Source organism: Aphis gossypii, chromosome 2, assembly GCF_020184175.1.
Source record: "Aphis gossypii isolate Hap1 chromosome 2, ASM2018417v2, whole genome shotgun sequence".
NCBI lineage: Eukaryota > Metazoa > Arthropoda > Insecta > Hemiptera > Aphididae > Aphis > Aphis gossypii.
The window spans coordinates 89,022,275-89,033,545 of record NC_065531.1 but is presented as its reverse complement, the minus strand read 5'-3'; the positions used below and the strand labels follow the sequence as shown (position 1 = coordinate 89,033,545).

Below are 11,271 nucleotides of genomic sequence, written 5' to 3'. Positions count from 1 at the left end.
ATTTTACGTAATTATTTATGACTATTTAATTATTGTGAATGTTTATTTAATTAGTTTTCACATTTTTATTTTATAATACCTAAGTTAATTTTATTTTTGTTATTGTTATTGTTGTTAATTTTATCTTCATTGATGATTAGAATATGGCAACCAACATATACAACTATTATTATGAGGTGAGCGGCCGTGGCGGCCGTGGTGACCGTGGCGGCGGTGGTGGCCGTGGTGGCCGTGGCGGCGGTGGTGGCCGTGGCGGCGGTGGTGGCCGTGGTGGCCGTGGCGGCGCTGGTAGAAAAGTTAGGAGCAGTAAGTAAACTTTAAAGTTGCCTACTAATTTTGTTTTTATAATTATTTAAGTACGTCAATGTTATGTTTGGGTAGAATTTCCATTTATGCACCTGTAGGTTTCTGACATTCCCGGGGTGGGGATCAGGGGCGGCTCGTCAGGGGAGACTTTGAGACTGAGTCTCCCCCTTAAAAAAACCCAGTTACTTGTAAATAATAATTAATTAAAATAATAATGCATAAAAATATTTTTATTCGAATTGAAAATATAATATTATATAATTTATATCGTTTTCTTTGTTTATTATTATAAATTGAAAGCAACCAAGTCTAAAACCTTTAAATAGAAATGCTATTTTAGTTTTATCGATGACGGTGACGGTCGCCGTTACAGTGAAACTGCCGCCCGACAGTTTCAATCATAACATGTAAAATGGTACGGCCGGTTTGATGGAGGGCCGGAGGGGGCAGGGAGAATAAGCTGCGTATTATAGACTCTATTGAGACTGGGTTCACGACAATAATTGCCGTACCGCGCGCCGTTCTTAGTCGCTGTCATAATTTAATGCATTTTTATAATTTAATAACTATAACACGTTTACTACAGGGTTTTATACTATCTTCTATTTGATATTTGTTATATTTCTAAGTATTTAAAAAATGCAAAAAGACAATATAATAGATGTATTATTAACTAGTGGTTTTAATACTTTAACTTACGAACAAAAAAATCAAATTAAACTTAAAAATATTAACTAAATATGTAATACTATAATATTATTAGATTTTCAATAACAGGGTTTTTCTTGTTCGTTGTTGTACGTTGAATTTCAATTTGATTTTTCTATTTTAATTATTCTAAATTTAGATTTATAGTTTTTTTGATCTTGATCAGTACTATAAATTATCTATTTCTTATTTTATTATTTACAATAGATTTGAAATATTTTCGTAGGTTCAATTAATAATTAATAACGGTTGATTGAGACCACTATAGGAAATTTTAATTGTGTTTAAAAATTATTCAGTTCATCTACATTTGGTACCTATGGATTTGATTACATTAAATTTGTTTTACTTTTACAAAAATATTGATTTTGTTCATAGGCATTTGGCTATTATTATCTGGTGGACAAAAATTAATCATAATTTACTGACCCATTTAAAAATGTTAATATCCACAGTTTTCTAGAATTTACATTAGTTTATATTAATTTATGGTAATATTGATAATTTTGATCTAACTTAACATGGGGATTAATTTTCTTATATAATTGTACAAAAGTAATTTATAAAAATGAAAAATTGTTTTAATAATATTTTTGCACGGATTTGTTATAATTGTAATGCCTTTGATTTTATAGAGTGCAACATATGTTTAAATAGGGGCCATTATGCTGCTGACTGCGCTTTAAAGCGCAGTCAGCAGCATCAAACCCCCCCCCCGCGGCCAAAGGAGCAGTGGCCGCAGCAGCAGCAGCAGCTGCAAAGGCGGCAGCGGCAGTGGCAGCGGCAGCAGTAGCCAAACGTGCCAAAGCCAAATGGCTTGAGGCCGAGGCTGCTGCTGCTGCTGAAGCTGCAGCTGCTGAGGCTGCAGCTGCTGAGGCTGCTGCTGGCACTATGGATGGCCAGGAAGATGGTAAGAAAAATTTAAAAATTAAATTAAATTAAATTAATAAATGAAAATTAATGATAAACATTTGTTACAGATGCTACAGAAACAATTAAGGAGTAAGTATTCAACGACCCATATCAATGTCTATGTATTGTATAAAATTCGTTATTACATTGTTTTGTTTTATATTTTTATTTCAGCCAATAAACGTTTTAACTTAACAGACAATTTCTTACTCATTTTTCTTTTAATTTTTCTAGATTGTTCTAGCAAAAGTTAATAGTTACTACATAATACATTATATAAATAATAAATTATATAATAATAAATAATAATAAATAATTAAAAGATTAAATTAGTTTTAAAAAAAATTAACTTTTTTCTTTACTGAAACATTTTAACTACCTAGTTGATGCCCACTCTTAAAGATGTGACTTAGTACATGTTATATAGTTATATTATAGTACATATATTTGTGTACAAAGGGTTCAGCCATTTTTATAATGATAAATTAATAATTATGTTAAATATAATTACCTACAAACTTTAAACACCCATAACTTAATTTAAAAATAAAATATAAATAAATATCTTCCTGTAATAAGGTTCCTTATAAAATATTATATCTTTCAAGTTTGATTCTATGTCAATTCTATCTAATCTTAAAGCTAACATTACAAAACTAAATCTGCTGTGCGCAAATTTGCTATGTTGTAGGTCAGAGTGAAAACAATTGGTGCATTGAAATATTTTTAACAAACTTTCACCCGTTTGTAGTTTTTTTGGTGACTTCGTGGTCAACTGACCCGTGTTTGATTGTTTATGTAGTTACCATATACCATGATGAAATGTAGTAACAATTATCGTAAGTCCCAAGTTAGTTGGGACCTGACGATGACGTGTTCACTACACTCCGGCTTTATTCGAGCGACTGTTATATACTTATATGCTATATTTATATGACTATATATCAATATATTTACCTTTCAAAAGCTGTCGCCTTTCCAACCTGGATTCCACTTGGTATCGCAACGTAGCAGCACAGGTTTCATTTATTTTATTGTTATTACTGTAACGTGGTCGGGGATGACCCGTTAAATATATGATATTCAGGGAAGAAGTTGGTTTCCTTTGAATATAAGTTAACCGTAGCTAGGGAGCAAATGGTACTCAGGGTACAAATAAATGTGGATTGATCCAAATACTTATAAATATATCATCAAGTTTATTCTTACCTAAATAAAACGTTTACAAGCTGTTGGGCTGGCTTGGAGTTCGTGTGCGCTGGTGTTAACGCGGGGAACTGGCTGTCTCTTACATATATTATTATTTAGCCGTAGCTTTACAATAGTTAAATATGAGACAGCACAGGAGGGGCATAATGTACATTCATCATAATATATTTTACATGTTTTGGTCTACGATACACATACATATATATACCTATATACATATATGCACGTATACTATATAATATATAATATGTGTAAGTATATAATATGTACCTACGGTTGTATAATATTATTATGTAAATAAATAAATATGTAACAATCGTTACATTACTATAGATATATATATTGTATTGTATGTAAAAAAGATCGAAAGTTTTGATTCTTTTAATTATTATTGTTATTCCGCGTACGTGCCCGTATGATTTTTAGTATTATTGTTTTATAATATATATTTGGTTTTTGTAAATAATATATGCCTGGAGCTCGGCATCCGGTATATTAATTATAATTATATTATGTAGTATGTACTGTCGTATACGCCGATTACTCGGACGTATACCAAAATAAAATTAAACACAAAATAACGCAAAGTACTTTATTTGAACACGATGTCCAGTGGTGATCGAGTCACACGATCACCACCACTGACCCCTTTGCTGCCTTAACCATATCTCTTATATACTAAATTGAATATAAAAATAACGTTTCTATTAATGCAGATTTATTTACATCAATGAGGAAATGATTATTACCCCTAAGCAGAAATCAGCTATTGTCTTAGCTGAGAAGTTGTTTTCTTCTGGAAAGAGGTCTAATTCCATAGATATAAGTAATACACCAAAAGCAGATTTACATGAATTACCTACGAACTCAAAAAACGAGTAAGATACAGATGGTTACAGACAAAAAGACAATGATTATGAATCGGTCACAGTTGATAATATGTACATTGTACATAGATTTGATAAAAATAAAATGAATTTAAAATTGATAGACATAGTATTGACACTTCTTTACCAATCGAGGATAATGGATGTTATGTGACAGAAGAAATTAATGTCATTTAGGAAAAGTTAGTAACCCCTAAATGTAAAATCAATATTTCCTGTACTGGAGATGACTTGTATACCCCAAAAAAGATGTATGACTCTATATCGTATGTAACAAGCCAGAATAAATCAGCCATAATAACAAAACAGTTTTTACTAAAGCAATTTATAACAATTCAGAAATGTTAGCCACCCCTAAGCGTAGTTTAAATGTTTCATTCACTGGAGTTTTGTTTATCCCAGACGAGAATTAAATCTATATCGCGTAACACACCAGAAGCAGATCTGAAAGCGTTAGAACTTAAAAGAAAGAACTCAAATAATGTATATCCCTTTAAGATCACTCAATAACGAAAATAAAATGAAAAAGGTAATGTGTTACAAAAAGTGTAATTTTGTGGAAGGAACTATTAACATACTTGATGAAGAATTTAAGCACATGGAAAAAACACAATGAAAAAATATAATGTCATTTAAAATGAAATAAATGATTTGTTACATGAAAATTTTGAAATTGTTAATAACTCTTGTGCATTGACTATCGAGAATAAAAATATTACCGAGAAACATTTAACATGTTATAGCATATGTCGATATGAATCTTGTAAGCAGTTTAAACTTGTGATAGTTCGGCACAAATTACAGTTTTGAATAACAGTCACAATTATAGCCACAATGATAAACTGACTACCTACATACTTGAAAGAAAAAAAAAGACAAATACAAAAACAAATGTCAATGTACTGCCCACCGATGAGTTTACGTCTAAAATATATTTTAAAAGCATCTCCTAGTAAACTAAATCGTGCGGGTAACTTGTGTAACATCAGGTCTGATCGTGTATATTATAAGGTGTCTCACGAGCAAGAGTATTGAAGATTGAGCGGCTGAAGACAGGGTTGATATGTATTTATTGAAAGATAATTGTCCAGAATTTATTCAATATGTATCCGATCCAAAAGAGAAAGATTTTGAAACTTATTTGTTTAGTCAAGAACAAATAAAGGTTAAAATAAAAATAAAATGTATTACGATTCATATAGATGCGACTGTCGGATTGGTAAGAGAAACTACACGAGATCCAACGCTATTCAAAATTGAAAAAAGAAAAAAAAAGTACTATTGTATTATGTGGCTGTCGCCGTGTGAGCAGAATATCTGTCGACTACGCAGACTGTTAATGCGATATCAAATTGGTTAGTGGAGTTGCAAACATTCTATGAACATCAGTGTACTTAGTACAAAATTCATGGCACATGTTGTCAGTGACTTTTCAGCAGCAATATTTAAAGGGTTTGTGAGAGCATTTAACAAATGTAACGTGGTCGTAGAATATTTGAATAAATATTATGAGTTAATGTATTAGGGGAAAATGTTTAATTGCAACGCACTGATAAGTCTTCGATGTTATCATTTAATTAAAAATAGCACAATGCATTGAATATAAATTGAAAAAATATTGGAAAAATATTGTTTAATTTTAGTTGAAAACGCTTAACATTTAACATGCGTGTCTCACTTACGTGTACTCTACGTGAGACTCACCTCAGTTATACATTTCTTAATCAATTTTAAAACTTTTAAAACAATTGACATACATAACATTATAAATAGAACAAATATTTCGGAATGTTTGTCACGTAATGTGAGTAAGACTATTTTTATATTATACACTGTATACATTTTTAATTATTTACAATTATTCACAGTTAACAGAATCCAGTCTTTGGAAAGTTATTACATGATGCAATTACAAATATAATGCTATGTGCCAAATTTAATATTGTTTATCACTATATTGACAACTTTTATGATATTAATAACTGTTTAACAGAAGACGGTTATTAAATATATAGATATGAATATTTTCATAGTTCGAAATGGTATCGAAATTAAAAAGGGCCGAATCTATGTACTGTCATAAATGTTCATTATACCAATAACGGCATAAGGGCTCACGGATGAACAAGGACAAAGCGTTCGGCGACCCACGCCCTCTGCGCCGGAGGAGCCCGGGTCTGCACGCTGGGCGCAAAGTCTGCCACACTTTACAAAACGGCCGGTCCCGCGTTCTATGATAGAACGGGGACGCGCCCACGCGCTTTAGCCAATCACAGGCCAGGGATTGCGTATGTTCAGGCATCAACGAAACACAAACCACGGAGGGCGTAGTTACGACCGCAATAACCAATCACAAGACTAACGCGGGCGGCTTCAGCGATTACACAGCGCCACCGCCTATAAATACCAGTGCGGAGCACAAAATCAATCAGTATTCAGCCTACCTCAACCGTAGCAAGACCTACCAAGGCAGACTAGCGCGGTTTTTGGGACCTCTGATGTACGGCACCTAGCTACAGCAAGACCCACCCAGGGCAGACTTGCGCAGTTCAGGAACTATTGCCTACGTGACGACTGTAGTAAGACCCATCAAGGGCAGACTTGCGCAGTCGGACCGTATGGCAATAAGACAGCCAAACCACCACAAGCGAATTCACGGCAACTAAGAAGATACAATCCATTACAAGGCGAGGTACAAAACAATTATAAAGTTGTTTAACTATTTAAAAAAAATTGCAGATTAAAAGCCTGATCAATTACATTCTTATTTTTTCGAAAATCATTTGTTTAAATTTCCATGATTTTTCCTCCCAATTCATTAAAAAATCACTGTTCTAATTATTAAAACAAAAAATTTGTTTTCGTTTTCGGCTGACCACTAAAGGCCCCTATAACTACTATCTAAATCCTACTTCATTTCATTCCTTTCATCAACTAAAAATTTCAAACTCTTCATTATCCTTATAAATATAACTCCTGTTCTATTATATTCTTACTCCCAGCGATATCATTCTGAACCAGCCTTCTCAATAATTCTATCATGAAAAAACAATCAATACAAATTTATAACCTAACATGTCATAAGAGGAAATCGTTCGTAATATCATGAAAAGGCTTAAACCGAATATTTCTAGATATATAGACATTTCGGGTAATACAAATTTTTAAGAGTTTTAAGCAAATATAAAAAAATACGAATCAGATTGAATCACAGGTCATATGTATACCTCTAACTCCCTCATAATTCAAAACCGATATTATAAAAAATCAATTAAATTAAATTAATAGTCAAAATGTAGAAGAAAATAAAATAACTAAAGAAATTAAAGAACTAAAACAAATAATTCAAAAGTCTTTAAATACACCGGATAAACAAAAATCAAATTATTTTAATCATGCTAAAAAAAATGTGACATATTATGTTATTTAAATAATCATAACACAAACAATTGTTTTAAGAAACTAAATTTCAGTCATATTAAATGCCAACTATGTGATATACTAGGACACACGGTAATTAATTGTAAAAAAACAAATTAAAATAAAAAACAAAATACGATAATATGCAATCTCAAGTCATGTAACTAAGAACTGTTATTACCAAAACCGAAATATTATTAAATATCAATTATGTAAAAAATCAGGCCATATGGTAAAAAAACCGTTTTAAACCAAACACCAATTCAAAAGAACTCAAACTGAGGTTAGACTATAGGGTTGACCACGAATTACCCTAAGTCAGTCAACCTCTCAAATGAAAATATTAAACATATTAAAAATCTCGAATAACTAACACTAGAGCATATACTCGTATATGCACAACTAAACCAAAAATAAATTCCAATATTTATAGATACGGTATTAAACATATGCTGTATAAAACATGATATTTTACCAAAGAATCAAACAATTAATTTAGTAGGACTGGATAATCAACCACTTATGGTTTGTGGCTCAACACACATTGAATTAACTATCGAAAATCACATATTTCATATTTTAACATATACAGTCAAAAACCTTTCAAGCCCAATAATATTAAGAAATGATTTTTTAATCAAAAATAATGCTCATATAGATTATGGAGATAAGATAATGACTTTAAATAATAATATAAAAAAAAAGCTATATTTCTCAAGTATGAATATAAATGAAATACATCCACAAAATATTTTAGAAATATTGGAAAAATATTGTTTAATTTTAGGTGAAAAACGCTTAACATTAAACATGCGTGTTCGAACGTGAGTCTCTTTTACGTGTATGAATTAATCCACATAAAAGTACATGTTTACTTTAGAAGGATTAAATAGCGATGTTTGAAAAGCGCAGACACGCACCTAGTATGCTACTACCACCAGCGGTATGACGACCGCGAGGTGTAATCCAAAAACAGAAATGCATTGGAAAAATATTGTTTAATTTTAGTTGAAAGATGCTCAACATTTAACATGCGCCAGATGACATCATGTAGTGGGGATAACGCGCATAAAAACCACAACGCCCACACAGTATACAAGTTAGAAGTAAAACAAAAAAACATCGCCAACCTCAACGCTTCAAGGCACACGAAGTCAATATCGATGACAGCAGGAGAACTGGACAATAACTATAGTACATCTATAATGTTTCATAACTTGTGTAAAGAGTAAATCAGATCGTAATTAATAATGTTCATCGACTCATAACACCAAGTCATCTAATATTCAAATATAACACATCTGTCGACGAAGAAGGTGAGTAAAACTTCAATTTATACATGCAAAACTAAATACATAGTTTCACGTCAATCTAACAATATATTGTAGCAAAATAATGTAATGCAGACAGGGCATTCAATTACCATCATTTACACACTAAATATATTGCCCATATTACCTATTTTTTTTTTTCAATTACTTTATTAAACAACCAATTTACGCCCCCCCCCCAAATTAACAAGCTTTAATTTTGCTTAATTTATTCTACTACATTAACACTTAAACGTTCAGAAGAGTACGAGTAAGGTGATAGAGAAAACATCGTAGACCGAAGACTCCTCTTCTCTAATGAAAAATATGATTCTGATGTAAGTATATTATATGTATTAATTAAATGCATAAATTGTAAAAATTGATCCTTATATTTGAAGATAATCCAGCTTGACATGTTAGGCCAATCAGGTTCCACCCACTCCCAATGGAGACCTTTCTGGATTCCAGTGTTTTACATGAGATGTCAAAGAATGAAATATGAGAACATGAAAATAAGTAAAAAAAAAAAAAAATTAGGCACAGCTACATATATATTTGCTTTTTGAATCTGTAAGAAATTAATAGGAATTATCAAACCAAAAGTATTACTGTCAGATGATGAGGAAGCATTTTATAATGTATGGAGATCTATAATGGACCCAACTCCTAAGCAACTTTTATGTGCATGATATGAATCAGCGAAAATAGATATGATAAAATATTGTTTTACAAATAGATTCAGAAAATCATTTATGAAAATAATCAATATGAAGCAGAAGGAAATTGTATAGATTTGTTAAACACGACAAAAAGATATTGACTTGAAAAAATCAATACTACGTGACGGCTGTGTAACTTGGTTTTGTTTTCAATATTGTAAAAGAATTGAATGTCAAAATATGTAATAGTATAATCTGTAATGCAATGTGATTCTATATGTAAAAATTAATTATTACACCCAATAAAGACTTGTTAGTAAGTACCTAAAAATAATTGTTTTAGTTTTTTATTGTTATATTTATTTAAGTACTGTTTTTAATATTTATTACAGTATTGTTTTCATATTTATAAATATCAAACAAGTTTAATTAAATATCACTTGTTGTCTTGAATTATAATTATATTGTTTTATAATACTAAGATATTCTATGGAGGATTACAGTAATTGGAAGTATTTAATTATTTTAAAGCTATTACAGCAATTATCACTCTAAATTTATTAAGCCACAATTATTCATAGTATTATAGACCAAGTAGTGTAGATACTTCCCTTTAGAGTAATATAACTATACATCATATTATTGTATTTAGCTTGGTAAGTATAACATCAATTTATTTATTTTTTATATTTATTATCTACAATAATAAAAAATATAGATACTACTCCTGTAAGCATAGTTAAGTTAACATTCTTTTGTTGACATTTTTTATATAATACAACAAATGGATAAATACAATAAATACATTTAAATTTTAATTAAATTACATAAAGATTATTAAAATGAGATGCAATTATTCAGAGTAAAGCCGTCTACAAACTATTACTTTATTTCCAAGTATTACTATTGAATACATTTTTCTTATCGACTGTCTGAATTTGAATTTAATAATATTATAACAAGGTAATCAACAAAACACTTTCCAAAAGATTGATTTGTGTAACTGACTGAGATATCATAGCATCTATAAGCTCTTTTGTGTGTAAATTCAATTTTTATATACAATAGTCTGGCCGGTAGAATGCTTAACAAAGTATATTATTTTTGTTGAACCTTCTTATGTTTTTTCATTCAAAATGATTCTTTGAACAGAATTTTGATCGTTAATCACTGAACATATTATCAATAAATTAATTAGGAACATAAGAGTAAACTCAACAGTCGAGTTCTTATTTTTTGACCCTTCCAACTAGGAATGACAATAACTAATGCTTCAATCACTAGTGAATAGCCAATAAAGCGACAATAACAGCTTTTTTTATAAAATAGACAATTAATAATTGAAATCAATTTATAAAGTAAATAACTTTGATAGTACTTTTGATGGTAAATTTCCAAGAATTTTGTGTATAAGTCAACTGTAGACTCATTACATACCTAATTTCTTGTTCACATTTTCTAATTTTTGTACATAATAGATTAATGATTTATAAGAAATATATTATGAGCTAGTTGTAGCACTGGTAGGTATACCTTAACATGTTTGGTTAATACATTTTCAGTGTTTACGATCTTTACACTTGACATACTTTATATTCAACATGTCTTTTATGAAAGTAAATATATACATTCCCATTTTATATTATGAATTTAAAGTACATACTATGAGTATACTCCAAGCTAAATTAAATAACTTGTATTAATTATAGAGATTTTGTACAGTGTTTTTTTGTTAACCATATAACTCATTTTTTAATTAAAATGTTGTATGGGTAGTTAACACGTGTGTTTTCTATCTGTATAAAACCTCAATTAGACGTTGGTATTTTAATTTTTTTTTTTTTTAAGCTTTAGATA

The 11,271-nt window shown here is 30.3% G+C and overlaps 1 long non-coding RNA gene across 1 annotated transcript; it reads left to right on the top strand.

Annotated features, from left to right (window-relative positions):
- Positions 1-2,128, top strand: LOC126550181 (uncharacterized). Its single transcript, XR_007604219.1, has 3 exons — positions 1-306; positions 1,650-1,924; positions 1,995-2,128. It is a non-coding gene; the product is annotated as an uncharacterized LOC126550181 (long non-coding RNA).
- Positions 2,129-11,271: the final 9,143 nt, after the last annotated feature.